Genomic DNA, 14,158 nt, shown 5'->3' with positions numbered 1-14,158 from the left:
GGAGACATTGGAGACTTTTTATTGTTTGTTTTTAAAACAGGGTTTGCTGTTGACGGCACAAGTTTGTGTTCTTCTTGATGGCTGGCGCCAAATTTTTTGCCTTAGCCATATCACTGATACCAACCAAGGGTTGCAAAAATGCCACACATGCTACCTGAACTGCATGACATTACCAGCATTAACATTTTTCCCTGAGATATATAAATAAACTATAATTTGTTTTCTGATAAATTTAACCTTGGGTTTATTAATGTAAAGGTTGAGTAAGTACTTTATATAAATACCGATGACTCAGTTTGCACCACCAGAGCTTTATAATCTAGCTATGAACCCAGGGTCATAACACTCCCAAGGAGCAGCCTCCAACAATTGTCTTCATTTCGACATTCATCATTTCCATTAGGAAAATTTTCTCAGAAGATGTATCACTTTTTTTTACAAAAATGAGATTTAATTCAGAAGAAACAGACAATGCATGGAATTTCTTTGTGAAAATTGGGGCTGTGTGTGAAGTGAAGGAGTGAAGTGGAGGGGGCAAGACTGGCAGCTCAATGTTCCAGGGTTCGAATGCTACAGGAAAGATAAAACAAGAGGTAAAAGAGAGGGAGTTGCATGAAACCAAAAAAGAAGCCTTGACAAAGGGTCATCTGGACTCGAAAAGTCAGCTTTTTCTCCTCACAGATGCTGTCAGACCTGCTGAGATTTTCCAGCATTTTCTCTTTTGGTTTCAGATTCCAGCATCCGCAGTAATTTGCTTTTATTTATTATCGGGGGAAGTTGCATTTTTGATTAGAGAGAATGTCACAGCAATACTGAGAGGGGATATATCCGAGGGTTCACCCACAAGTCTATATGGGTAGAACTGAGAAATAAGAAGGGAGGGATCACTTTGATAGGGTTGTACTACAGGTCCCCAAATAGGCAGCGGGAAATTGAGGAGCAAATATGTAAGGAGCTTACACATAGCTGCAAGAAAAATAGGGTGGTAATAGTAGGGGACTTTAACTTTACCAACATTGGCTGGGACAGCCATTGTATTAGGGGCTTGGATGGAGGAGCACAATCAAATCAGGGCGGACCTATTCAAGTTAATGATAGGGTATTGGGAGAGTTATAGAACAAGAAGATCCAGAAGTAGAGCTGTGAAAGTGGAGTCACTGGTGGGGAAGGCATTCATTCAGCATGCTTGGTTTCATTAGTCAGAACATTGAATACAGGAGTTGGGACATCTTGTTAAAGTTGTACAAGACATTAGTCAGGCCACACTTGGAATACTGTGTACAACTCTGGCCACCCTATTATAGAAAGGATATTATTAAACTACAAAGAGTGCAGAAAAGATTTACTAGGATGCTTTTGGGACTTGATGGTTTGAGTTATAAGGCGAGGCTGGATAGACTGGGAGCTTTTTCTCTGGAGTGTAGGAAGCTTAAGGGTGATCTTATAGAGGTCTATAAAATAATGAGGGGCATAGATCAGCTAGATGGTCAATATCATTTCCCAAAGGTACAGGAGTCTAAAACTAGAGGGCATAGGTTTAAGAAGGGAGAGATACAAAAGTGCTTGGGGGGGCGGGGGGGGAGCAATTTTTTCACTCAGAGGGTGGTAAGTGTCTGGAACGAGCTGCCAGAGGTATTAGTAGAGGCGGCTATAATTTTGTCTTTTAAAAAGCATTTAGATAGTTACATGGGTAAGATGGGTATAGACGGATGGGGCTAAATACGGACAATTGGGATTACCTTAGTGGTAAAAACTGGGCAGCATGGACAAGTAGTTGGGCTGAAGGGCCTGTTTCCATGCTGTAAACCTCTATGACTCTATGAAGGTATCTCTCCTCACATGCCTCCAGCTGCATTATTTCTAGGGTCTGCTGTAGGCAGTGGGCTTTTCCTGATTGTCTTACTCTCCCTGAAAGGCCATAGCTCAGGTACATGAAGGAGAAGAGGCCCTGACTAGGTGAGTGGCTGGTTATGGGAGTGAGATTCCTGTCGCTTATTCCCAGCCTGTGAAATCTCCAGCTTCTGTTGACAGGGAAGAGGCCAGGTCACTGCAGTAAATCAGGGATTGTCTTTATATCGTGCTGTTCGTCATCCAAGTTGCTTCACAAGATCATAAATCTGGCAGTGAATCACACAAGGGCAGGGGGACTGGCAGCTTGAAGTAGATTTTTTAAGGAGCGCCTTAAAAGAGTCATAGAGTTGGATTTCATGTCCTCGCTGAGGCTGAAATCATAAAATCCCACCCCAGGTCAGTGGACCTTGCCACTGTCCGCCCCTCACCCACTCTGATTCCCGTGGCAGACAGGACAGTAAAATTCTGGCCATAGAATCATACAGTGCAGAAAAGGCTCTTCAGTCCATCAAGTCTGCACCAAAAATAACTACCGCTAAAGTCACATTAATCCCATTATCCTGCACTTGTCCCAAATCCTGGAATGTTATGATATTTCAAGATCTCATCCAAATATTTTTTAAAGGTTGTAAGGTTTCCAGCCTCCCAGGCAGTGCATTCCAGATTCCTATCACCCTCTAAGTGAAAAGGGGGAAGCAGGACAGAGGGAGGCGGAGAGTTTTAGGCAAAGAATTCCAGAGCTGAGGGCCTCTAGACAGCTGAAGGCATGGCCACCACTGATGGAAGGATTAAACACAGTAAAAAGTCTAACAATACCAGGTTTAAGTCCAACCGATTTGTTTGATAGTGAGTGTACTATCAAATAAATCAGTTGGACTTAAACCTGGTGTTGTCAGACTTTTTACTGTGTTTACCCCAGTCCAACGCTGGCATATCCACATCATGGAAGGATTAAAATCAGGATGGTCAAGATGCTGGAATTGAAGAAGCACAGAAGATTGTGAGGCTGGAGGAGATTCCAGAGATAGGGCAGGAGAGGTGAGGCCATGAAAAGATTTGAAAACACGGATGAGAATTTTAAAATCGAGCTGTTATTGGGCTGGAAGGAAGTGTAGGTCAGCGAGCAGTAATTTGGGGGTGAGGGGGTAGGAATCTTGCCCGTTTTTATTTTCCCTAATCTAAGGGTTGAGTTAAAGCTGGTTTTGTGCTAACAGTCCACCCTGGATCTGCTCTGGATCTCCATGGCAAGGTGCCCCCATTATTCCCATTATTTTCACAAATCAGGGATTGACTATAAGAAATTTCCTTAATAATTTGGTGAAACTTTCCTCTCACCGCTAAGATATTCCATGTGAGGCTGTGGAGGATTTGTTTAGCTGCACAGAAGACGGGATTTCTGATGTTTGGGACTAAATCAGAATGGTCTCTGACATTGAGGTATATTTTATTTATTTGTCTTTTGAAGCTGGAACTTGTAACTGGAGAAGTCGACACAGAAGCTGAGAGTTCCTGTCATTGCCCCCAAGATTCTTTCCACACCGAAAGTGTGTTCCTCGAGGCACTGCCAATAATTTGAAGGAACCGAGTGCACATTCTGGTCAGTCAGAGCAAAATTCCTTCTCCGCTGCCATTCCTGTGCTTTGTCCAATAGGAATCAAGCTGTGATTTGTCCAATCAAAATCAGGCTGTGTTTTATCCAAAGAGAGTTACAACACTAGTTTTGGTCACCTAGTTACAGGAGGGATGTAAATAAGGTTGAAAGAGTGCAGACAAGGTTCAAGAGGATGTTGCCGGGACTTGAGAAGCTGAGTTACAGAGACAGATTAAATAGGTTAGGACTTTATTCCCTGGAGCGTAGAAGAATGAGGGGTGATTTGATAGAGGTGTATAAGATTTTGATGGCTATAGATAGAATGAATGCAAGCAGGCTTTTTTCCACTGAGGCTAGGGGAGAAAAAACCAGAGGGCATGGGTTAAGGGTGAAAGGAGAAAAGTTTAAAGGGAATATTAGGGGGGGCTTCTTCACGCAGAGAGTGGTGGGAGTGTGGAATGAGCTGCCAGATAAAGTGGTAAATGCAGGGTCACTTTTAACATGTAAGAAAAACTTGGACGGGTACATGGACGAGAGGGGTGTGGAAGGATATGGTTCAAGTGCAGGTCAGTGGGACTAGGCAAAAAATGGTTTGGCACCAGGTTAAAGGCCAACATGTTTATTTAAAATCACGAGCTTTCGGAGTGCTGCTCCTTCATCATTCACTCACCTGGGGAAGGTGCAGCACTCTGAAAGCCTTTGATTCCAAATAAATCTGTTGGCCTTTAACCTGGTGTTGTGAGACTTCTTACTGTGCCCACCCCAGTCCAACGCCGGCATCTCCACATCATGGCAATCAGAATCAAGCTGTGTTTTATCCAAAGGGAATCAGGGTGTGTTTTATCCGATGGGAATCAGGGTGTGTTTTGGTCAATCACAATCAGGCTGAAAATATCAAAGGTGTGAACCCAAAGAATACCAAAGCTGTGAAATCTCCAGCTTCTGCTGACAGGGAAGAGGCCAGGTCACTGCAGTAAATCAGGGATTGTCTTTATATCGTGCTGTTCGTCATCCAAGTTGCTTCACAAGATCATAAACCTGGCAGTGAATCACACAAGGGCAGGGGGACTGGCAGCTTGAAGTAGATTTTTAAAGGAGCGCCTTAAAAGAGTCATAGGGCAACCCACGGCCCAGGGGTCATACACGGTCCATCTAGGCTCTGAGTGAGGCCCACTGGACACTAGTCTAGGCTGTTCAGCATTGACTGAGAGCCTTTCACATGGTAAGAATGGCCCAAGGTGATTGGCAGGGGTGTTATCAAACAGAAAATTGACACAGTCACAGGACACGCAACCAAAAGCTTGCTCAGAGAGGAAGGTGTTAAGGAACATCTTAAAGGAAGGGAGAGTCAGAGAGCTTTGCAGAGGGAATTCCAGAATTGGGACACAGGCAGCTGAACATATGGCCGTCAATGGTTTAGCATTTAAAATCAGACGTAGAACCATAGAAAATTCACAGCTCAGAAACAGGCCTTTTGGCCCTTCTTGTCTCTGCCAAACCATTTTTTGCCTAGTCCCACTGACCTGCACTTGAACCATATCCCTCCACACCCCTCTCGTCCATGTACCCGTCCAAGTTTTTCTTACATGTTAAAAGTGACCCTGCATTTACCACTTTATCTGGCAGCTCATTCCACACTCCCACCACTCTCTGCGTGAAGAAGCCCCCCCTAATATTCCCTTTAAACTTTTCTCCTTTCACCCTTAACCCATGCCCTCTGGTTTTTTCTCCCCTAGCCTCAGTGGAAAAAAGCCTGCTTGCATTCACTCTATCTATAGCCATCAAAATCTTATACACCTCTATCAAATCACCCCTCATTCTTCTATGCTCCAGGGAATAAAGTCCTAACCTATTTAATCTGTCTCTGTAACTCAGCTTCTCAAGTCCCGGCAACATCCTCTTGAACCTTGTCTGCACTCTTTCAACCTTATTTACATCCTTCCTGTAACTAGGTGACTAAAACGGTACACAATACTCTAAATTCGGCCTCACCAATGCCTTATATAACCTTACCATGACACTCCAACTTTCATACTCGATACTCCTATTTATGAAGGCCAATGTACCAAAAGCACTCTTTACGACCCTATCCACCTGTGACGTCACTTTTAGGGAATTCTGTACCTGTATTCCCAGATCCCTCTGTTCATCTGCAGTCTTCAGAGTCCTACCATTTACCTTGTGCGTTCTACTTTGGTTTGTCCTTCCAAGTGCAATACCTCACATTTGTCTGCGTTAAATTCCATTTGCCATTTTTCAGCCCATTTTTCTAGTTGGTCCAAATCCCTCTGCAAGCTTTGAAAACCTTCCTCACTGTCCAGTACCCCTCCGATCTTTGTATCCTCAGCAAATTTGCTGATCCAATTTACCACATTATCATCCAGATCATTGTTGTAGATGGCAAACAACAATGGACCCAACACTGATCCCTGCGGCAGACCACTAGTCACAAGCCTCCACTCAGAGAAGCAATCCTCCACAACCACTCTCTGGCTTCTTCCATTCAGCCAGTGTCTAATCCAATTTACTACCTCCCTATGTATACCTAGCGACTGAACCTTCCTAACTGACCTCCCATGAGGGACCTTATCAAAGGCTTTGCTAAAATCCAGGTAGACAACATCCACCGCCTTTCTTTCATCCACTTTCCTGGTAACCTCCTCGAAAAACTCTAATAGATTGGTCAAACATGACCTACCACGCACAAAGCCGTGTTGACTCTCCCTAATAAGTAGATCCTATCCCTTATCACACCTTCCAATAACTTGCCCACCACCGACGTCAAACTTACTGGCCTGTAATTTCCTGGATTTCTTTTGGAACCTTTTTTGAACAACGGAACAACATGAGCCACCCTCCAATCATCTGGCACCTCCCCCGTGCATACTGACATTTTAAATATGTCTGCCAGGGCCCCTGCAAGTTCACTACCAGCCTTCCTCAAGATCTGTGGGAATACCCTGTCTGGACCTGGGGATTTATCCACTCTGATTTGCCTCAAGACAGCCAGCACCTCCTCCTCTTTAATCTGTAAAGGTTCCATGACCTCCCTACTTGTTTGCCCTATTTCCATAGACTCCATGCCCGTTTCCTCAGTAAATACGGATGCAAAAAACCCATTTAGTATCTCCCCCATCTCTTTTGGTTCCATACACAGTCTACCACTCTTGTCTTCAAGAGGACCAATTTTATCCCTCACTATCCTTTTGCTCCTAACATACCTATAGAAGCTCTTTGGATTTTCCTTCACTCTGTCTGCCAAAGCAACCTCATGTCTTCTTTTAGCCCTCCTGATTTCCCTCTTAAGTAGCTTCTTGCACTTTTTATACTCCTCGAGCATCTGATCTGTTCCTTGCTGCTTGTACCTTTCACACAACTCTCTCTTCCTCTTAACCAGTGTTACAATCTCCCTCGAGAACCAAGGTTCCTTATTCCTATTTACTTTGCCTTTAATCCTGACAGGAACATACAAACTCTGTACTCTCAAAATTTCTTCTCTGAAGGCCTCCCACTTTCCATTTACATCCTTACCAGAGAACAGCCTGTGCCAATCCACACTCCCCAGATCCCTTCTCATTTCATCAAATTTGGCCTTTTTCCAGTTCAGAACTTCAACCCGAGGACCAGATCTATCCTTAACCATGATCAGGTTGAAACTAATGGCATTATGATCACTGGATCCAAAGTGTTCCCTCACACTCACAGCCACCACCTGTCCTAACTCATTTCCCAATCGGAGGTCCAATATCCCAACCTCTCTAGTTGGCACCTCTAGATACTGATGTAGAAAATTCTCTTGAACACATTTTACAAACTCTACCCTGTCTAAACCTTTAACAGTATTTGAGTCCCAATCTATATGTGGAAAAATAAAATCCCCTACCAACACAACTTTGTGTTTCTTGCAGGTGTCAGCTATCTCCCTGCTGATTTGCTCCTCCAATTCCCTCTGACTATTTGGTGGTCTATAATACAACTCCATTAATGTGGTCATACCTTTCCTGTTTCTCAGCTCCACCCATAGGGCCTCTGTAGACAAGCTCCCTAAACTATCCTGCCTGAGTACCACTGTAACATTTTCCCTGACCAACAACGCCACCCCCCCCCAGCGTTTTATCCCTCTGCCTCTATCAGTCCTGAAACATTGGAACCCTGGAACATTGAGCTGCCAGTCCTGCCCCTCCTGTAGCCAAGTTTCATTAATGGCTATAATGTCATATTTCCACGTGTCAATCCACGTCTTCAGCTCATCTGCCTTCCCCACAATACTCCTGGCATTGAAACAGACACACCTCAAAAGATTGTTTCCACTACACTCAAACCTTCCATTTGTGATTTTGCATGAACTAACCTGTCTTTTTATCCCCACTCCACTATCTGCTCTAGCACTCCAGCTCCCACCCCCCTGCAAATGTAGTTTAAACCCTCCCCAATAACACTAGCAAACCTCTGCAAGTATCTTGGTCCCCTTGTAGTTTAGGAGTAACCCGTCTCTCTTGTACAGCTCCCACCTACCCCAGAAGAGGTCCCAATGGTCCAAGAATCGGAAACGCTGTCCCGTACACCAGCTCCTCAGCCACGTGTTTAAGAGACTAGAATTAGAGGAGTGCAGAGATCTCAAAAGAGTTGTGGCCGGGGGTGTTGGGGGGTGGGGGGAGGAGCGTGGAGGGAAGCCTTTGGATGGGAAGTTTAAAATGGTGGTTTTGGTGGATTGGGAGTCACTGGAGATCAGGGAGTACAGGAGAGTGATGGGTGTTTGCACTTTAATAGGCAAAATATATTTTCAATCTTACGTACCCCCAGGATCTGGAAAAGGACTGCTTGATTAAACTACATATTGTTAACAGTTGTTGGAGAGAGAGGGAGACTTCTGCAAATCCACCTAGCTTATTGCAGGGTCCAGGGAGACTGACAGTGATTCAACAGTCAGTTATGTGTGGAGATAAAAGCGACCAACACAAAGTTATACAGCGGGAGCACAGTTCCCAGCCACTGGTATGTCCCAGTACATTTTGCAGCCGCTTAACTACTTTGGAAGAATTTGCACTGTTGCAATGGAGCAAATATAACAGTATTGTGCACACAGCAAGATCTCACAAACAGCTGTACAATGAATATGCCAAGAATTTGATTTTGTTATATTGGTAAAGAGGTAAATATTGTCCAGGATGTCAGGGAGGGTGGGAGTAGAGAGTGATGAAGGGAAGGGGAGCACCTCCCATACCCTACTTCAGAGAGTGGCCTCAGGGATCTTTCACATCCATCGGGGAGGGCAGATGGGGGCCTCGGTTTAATGTCTTTTCTGGAAAGCAGCATCTCTAACAGCACAATGTTCCCTCTCTAACTGCACCGGAATTATGCCTGGATTATAGACCTCATATCTGTGGAGATGTCCCTTCTCGTGCGGGTGTGAAAGATCCCATGGTACCACTTCAAAGAACAGGGAAGTTTTCCCTGGTGTCCTGGATACACTTATCCCTCAATCAACATCACAAAAACAAATTAGCTTGTTGTTTATCTGATTTTCTATGTAACTGATTGTTATAAACAGTAAACTGATTGTCAAGTTTAACGAGAATGTCCAGAAGACATGAAAAATTTGATAAAATGATGTCCTTTATTCTTCCATTCATGAAAGAAGCTCAGTGTAATATAAATTCAGCAGCTACTTTCATTTATACAGCACCTACATTAACACCCCTGGGAGTTCCGCGAGTCCAAAACTAGGGCTCATAGTTTGAGAATAAGGGGCAAACCTTTTAGAACTGAGGTGAAGGGAAATTTCTTCACCCAGGGGATGCTGAATGTATGGAATTAGCTACCACAGAATGTAGTTGAGGCCAAAACATTGTCTGATTTCAAGAAGAAATTAGATTTAGTTCTTGGGGCTAAAGGGATCAAGGGATATGGGGAGAGGAAGGGAGGGATCGTGACACTGAATTTATTGGCCAGCCATGATCAAGGTGAAAGGCAGAGCAGGCTTGAAGGGCCGAATGGCCTACTCCTGCTTCTAGTTTCTATTCCAAGGTGCTTCACTGAAGCACCATCAGATTAACAATAGTACCTGTCCAAAGAACATTCAAACAGGTGCGTGGAAAATTAGGAGTAGGTAGGAGTACAGGCTGGTGATGGGTCTGAATGTCAACAGAAAGCAACAGGGAGTGACAGATCATATGAAAGTCATATTGCACCAAGCACTTATACAAGAGGAAGAAATTAGGTTAAAAAAAACAAATATAAAGGGGTTGTATTTGAATACACAAAGCATTTGGAAATAAATAAATGAATTAACTGTGCAAATAGAGACAAATGGGTGACAATTACTGAGATGTGGTTACAAGGAGACCAGGTTTGGGAGTTGAATATCCAAGGGTATTCAGTATTTCAGAAGGATAGAGAGAAAGGAAAAGGAGGTGATTTAATTTTGCTGGTGAATGAAAGGACCAGTGCTGTAGCAAGAAATGACTTAAGCACTGGAGATCAAGATGTGGAATCAGTCTGGATAAAAATAAAAATAGAAAAGGAAAGAAGTTCCTGGTGGGAGTTATCTATAGGTCCTCAATCCCATATTTCTGCAGTGGAACACTATAAACCAATAAACACTGAGGGCCCCACCTATTTACAGTCTATATTAATGACTTGGATTCAGGGATAGAATGTACAATAGTCAAATTTACAGCTGATATGAAAATAGGTGGGAAAATAAGTTGTGATAATGAAATACAAAACTTACAAATGATATGGATAGGTTAAGTGAATAGAGCAAAATGTGCCAGATGGAGTTAACATGGATAAGTGTGAAGTTATCCATTTTGGTAGGGAAAGTACAAAGGCAAATTACTATCCAAATGGGGAGAAACTTCAGAGTGCTTTGGTGCAGAGAGATCTGGGTGTCCTTGTGCAGTAATCGCAGAAGACTGGTAAGCAGGTGCAGCAGGTAATAAATAAAGCAAATGCAATTTTGGCATTTACTGAGAAAGGAATAGAGTATAAAAGTAGGGAAGTGTTACTGCTCCTGTACAAAGAATTAGTGAGACGGTACTCAATATTGTGCACATTTTTGGTCCCTTCACTTGAGGAGGGCTGTAGTTGCATTGGAGGCGGTTCAGAGGAGGTTCACTAGATTGATTCCAGGGATGAGGAGTTTGCCTTAGGAAGCGAGATTGGGCAGTTTAGGCCGATACTCTCTGGAGGTTAGAAGAACGAGAGGAGATCTAATTGAGGTCTATAAGATGCTGAAGGGAATTGACAGAGTAGACGTGGAGAGGATGTTTCCTCTTGTGGGGCAATCTAGAACAAGAAGTATAGTTTTAGAATAAGGGACGGCAGATTTAAAACAGAGATTGGGAGAAATTATTTCATCCACAAGGTCATGAATCTGTGGAATTCATTACCCAGAGCTGGGACTTTGAATAAATTTTAAAAAGAGGTGGACAGATCTTTAATGAGTAATGGGTTTGGAGGGCTATGGTGAACAGGCAGGAAAATGGAGCTGAGGCTGAGATGAGATCAGCCCTGATCTTATTGGATGGTGGAGCAGGCTCGAGGGGCTGAATGGCCTCCTCCTGCTTCTAGTTCTTATGTTTTAGCTGTTTTAGGTGAACAAACACTTACCCAAAGAGGTAACTAATAAGAAGAACCTTCAGAGGAAAGAGAGGCAGACAGGATCCTCACAAGGCAAGAGCAATCTGGGAACATGTTGCATTATTGGCCTTCAATTGGATCGACACATTGGGTGGATCTGTTATCCATTAGACGATGAGCAGCATCAGAAAATAGTTGCAACATACTAGATCTGTCACAGATAACAGCCCAGATTGAAGCTTCAGGTGTTTGATATGTGAGTGTGTGTGTATATGGGTGCGTGTATGAATGAACATATGTGAGTGTGAGCATGTGTGTGTTTGAGTGTGGCTGAGCATTTGTGAGTGTGGGAATATGTGTGAGTGAGTGTATGAGCGAGTGTGTGTGTGAGCATGTGTGTGTGTGAGCATGTGTGTGTGTGAGCATGTGTGTGTGTATGTGTTTGAGCAAGAGTGTGTGAGCATGTGTGTGCATGTATGTGTTTGAGTGTGTGAGTGTGTATGTGCGTGTGTCTGTGAGCGTGTATGTATGTGTGAGCATGTGTGTATGTGAGCGTGTATGTGTGTGTGTATGAGTGTGTGTGTGAGCGTGCATGTGTGGGTGTGTGAGCATGTGTGTGTGAGCATGTATGTGTATGTGAGCATGTGTGTGTGAGCGTGTATGTGTGTGTGTATGAGAGTGTGTGTCTGTGTGTGTGTGAGCGTGTATGAGAGTGTGTGTGTGTGAGCGTGCATGTGTGGGTGTGTGAGCGTGTGTGTGAGAGCATGTATGTGTATGTGAGCATGTGTGTGTGTGTGTGTCTGTGAGTGTGTGTGTGCATGGTGTAAATATGAGCAAGTGTGAGTGAATGCATGTTTGAGTGTGAGTGAGCATTTGAGAATGTGTGTGCATAAGTGCGTGAGCTGCTGGGTGAAAGGATAGGGCTATATATGGGCATCTTTTAGATAAACATTTTGTTGTTGAATTGAGCGGATATAATATCATCAGTCATTCGTCAGAAAACAATCAGTGGAACAACAGCAACAACAAATGAGGCTGTATTTTTCTGGGATGGGGCTGATGCTATAACACAAGCTGCTCGATTGGAACATCAGTGAAAGCATCAACAAGCTCCGCTCAGCTCCCTCGATGGATTTTATTACTGAGGCTGATGGCTACGTGCTGTCCTATATTTAGAACATTTACCCTTGCCATATCAGTGTGAAGGACTGTACAGTGAATTACAATGACAGGCAGCGGGAGGGAGCAGGCAGAGAGGTGGAAAGTACGTCAGAGCAACATGACAGGCTGTTCCCAGGGTTAATTTACACGTTTGCGCTGAGGTAGTGTGGAGGTGGCAGTGGGTGTAAAGTTTTACAGATAGAATTGGAGACAGAATAAAGTATGCCAAGCCAACACTGGTCGCAATTCCCAAATTATCCTCGTCGCTAAACCTGAACTGCTGCAGCAAATTTCTCAAAGGATGGAATTTATTTCTTTTGGACGTTGGTTGGGTGGAGTAAACAGATGAGGTAGAAGCTGTTCATGGGATATAAACAGGGTGAAAATATAATCGCAATGATTGTCACTGCGCCACCATGACTCATTCTCATCATGGCAAAGACACGGTCTCGCATTTACATTTTTCCGATTCCTAGAAATCTCAATGCATCAGGAACAGCCTACCATTCAGCCCCTCAAGACAATTCAACCATGGCTGATCTGCATATTAACTCCATTTTGGGGGTGTCACAGACTGAGGAACTGTCCGTGCCAGGGCTCATGTCAATTCTCATTTTGCACAATCGGTTTCCACTCTCAGATTTTTCACTTCAGCAGCAGTGGCCGACCTTGAATCTTTCCCCATGTCCCCAATCCCTTGTCAATCTGCAGTCCTTCATTAATCCAGGTGTCTAGCTAATTCCTAATCCCTTGTCTATCTCCAGTGCCTCGCTAATTCCCAATACCTCATCAATCCTAATTTCTCTTTAGTCTGCACTCCCTTGTCAATTTGGGTTCCTTGCTAATCCCTAATCCCTTCCGAATCCCCAATCCCTCATCAATCCCAATCCCTCATTAAACCCAATTCCTTGTCAATCCTCACTGATCCAGAATCCCTCGCTAATCCCTTGCTAATCCATTGTCACTTGTTAATTCGTCATTAAGCCCTTGTTAATCCGTGGTCCACCAAGGGCCTTTCTGCAATCAGATATTTGTTTTTGGTTTTTCTGTCTTATTTTGATCATTTTTGACAGTCTTGCTCCTGTGATCTTGTGGGTTGGAGTTTCCAGCCTGAAGGGTTCCCTCGCCATGAACATTGAGTTCCTGACAGCTCCAGAGCAGATATGGTTCCAAGCATAGTCACTGCAACAAGGCAGGACTAATTGCTTCAGTTTGAGTCAGGAGCCAGAATTCTCTTCCCTCACATCTCCGCTGCCGCTGACAGCGAGATCGGAGAATTTGGCGCTCAGTCACTGGTGAATTCCAGCTAAGGGCGAGCTCGGAGAATTCCAGCTATGGGCGAGGTCAGAGAGTTCCAGCTACGGGCGAGGTCAGAGAATTCCAGCTACGGGCGAGGTCAGAGAATTCCAGCTGCAGGCGAGGTCAGAGAATTCCAGCTACGTGCGAGGTTGGAGAATTCCAGCTACGGGTGAGGTTGGAGAATTCCAGCTACATGCGAGGTTGGAGAATTCCAGCCAGTGTGAGAACAAGGTAAGAGTCACAATATCAACGTAAAATCTTCTCTACCAATGACCCCTGAATTAAGATAGATTGGAACTTCAGGAGGACCAGTGGAAGATTCATTCACACTATAATCAAGAATCTTCACAACCTCCCATTAGAGCACAGAGTAAATTAGTGGAATGATTCACAGCCTGATTAACTGCCTAATTGCAACCCTCTGTGAGCCAAATTATCTTCATCCCAAGTAGATAAGAGGTGGGGTTGCAGGTCAACCATCTCAGCTCCAGGATATCATTGCAGAAGTTCCTCAGGATTTGTGTCCAAGGCCTAACCATCTTCAGCTGCTTCATCATAACGTCAGAAATGGGGATGTTCGCCGATGATTGCACAATGTTCAGAATCATTCCCAACTCCTCAGATACTGAAGGAATCCATGTCCAAATGCAGCAAGAACTGGACAATATCCAG

At 44.1% G+C, this 14,158-nt stretch overlaps 1 protein-coding gene across 3 annotated transcripts in view; it reads right to left on the bottom strand.

Moving 5' to 3' along the window:
* The window catches only part of LOC145363006 (sodium- and chloride-dependent taurine transporter-like), a 74,093-nt gene that overhangs the window by 34,827 nt on the left and 25,108 nt on the right, over nt 1–14,158 (bottom strand). The gene's annotated exons all lie outside the window — the stretch shown is intronic.

This window comes from Carcharhinus amblyrhynchos, chromosome 3, assembly GCF_965287045.1.
Source record: "Carcharhinus amblyrhynchos chromosome 3, sCarAmb.v2.hapA, whole genome shotgun sequence".
Lineage (NCBI taxonomy): Eukaryota > Metazoa > Chordata > Chondrichthyes > Carcharhiniformes > Carcharhinidae > Carcharhinus > Carcharhinus amblyrhynchos.
The sequence above is the reverse complement of the archived record's forward strand: the minus strand, read 5'-3'. Positions and strand labels throughout refer to the sequence as shown.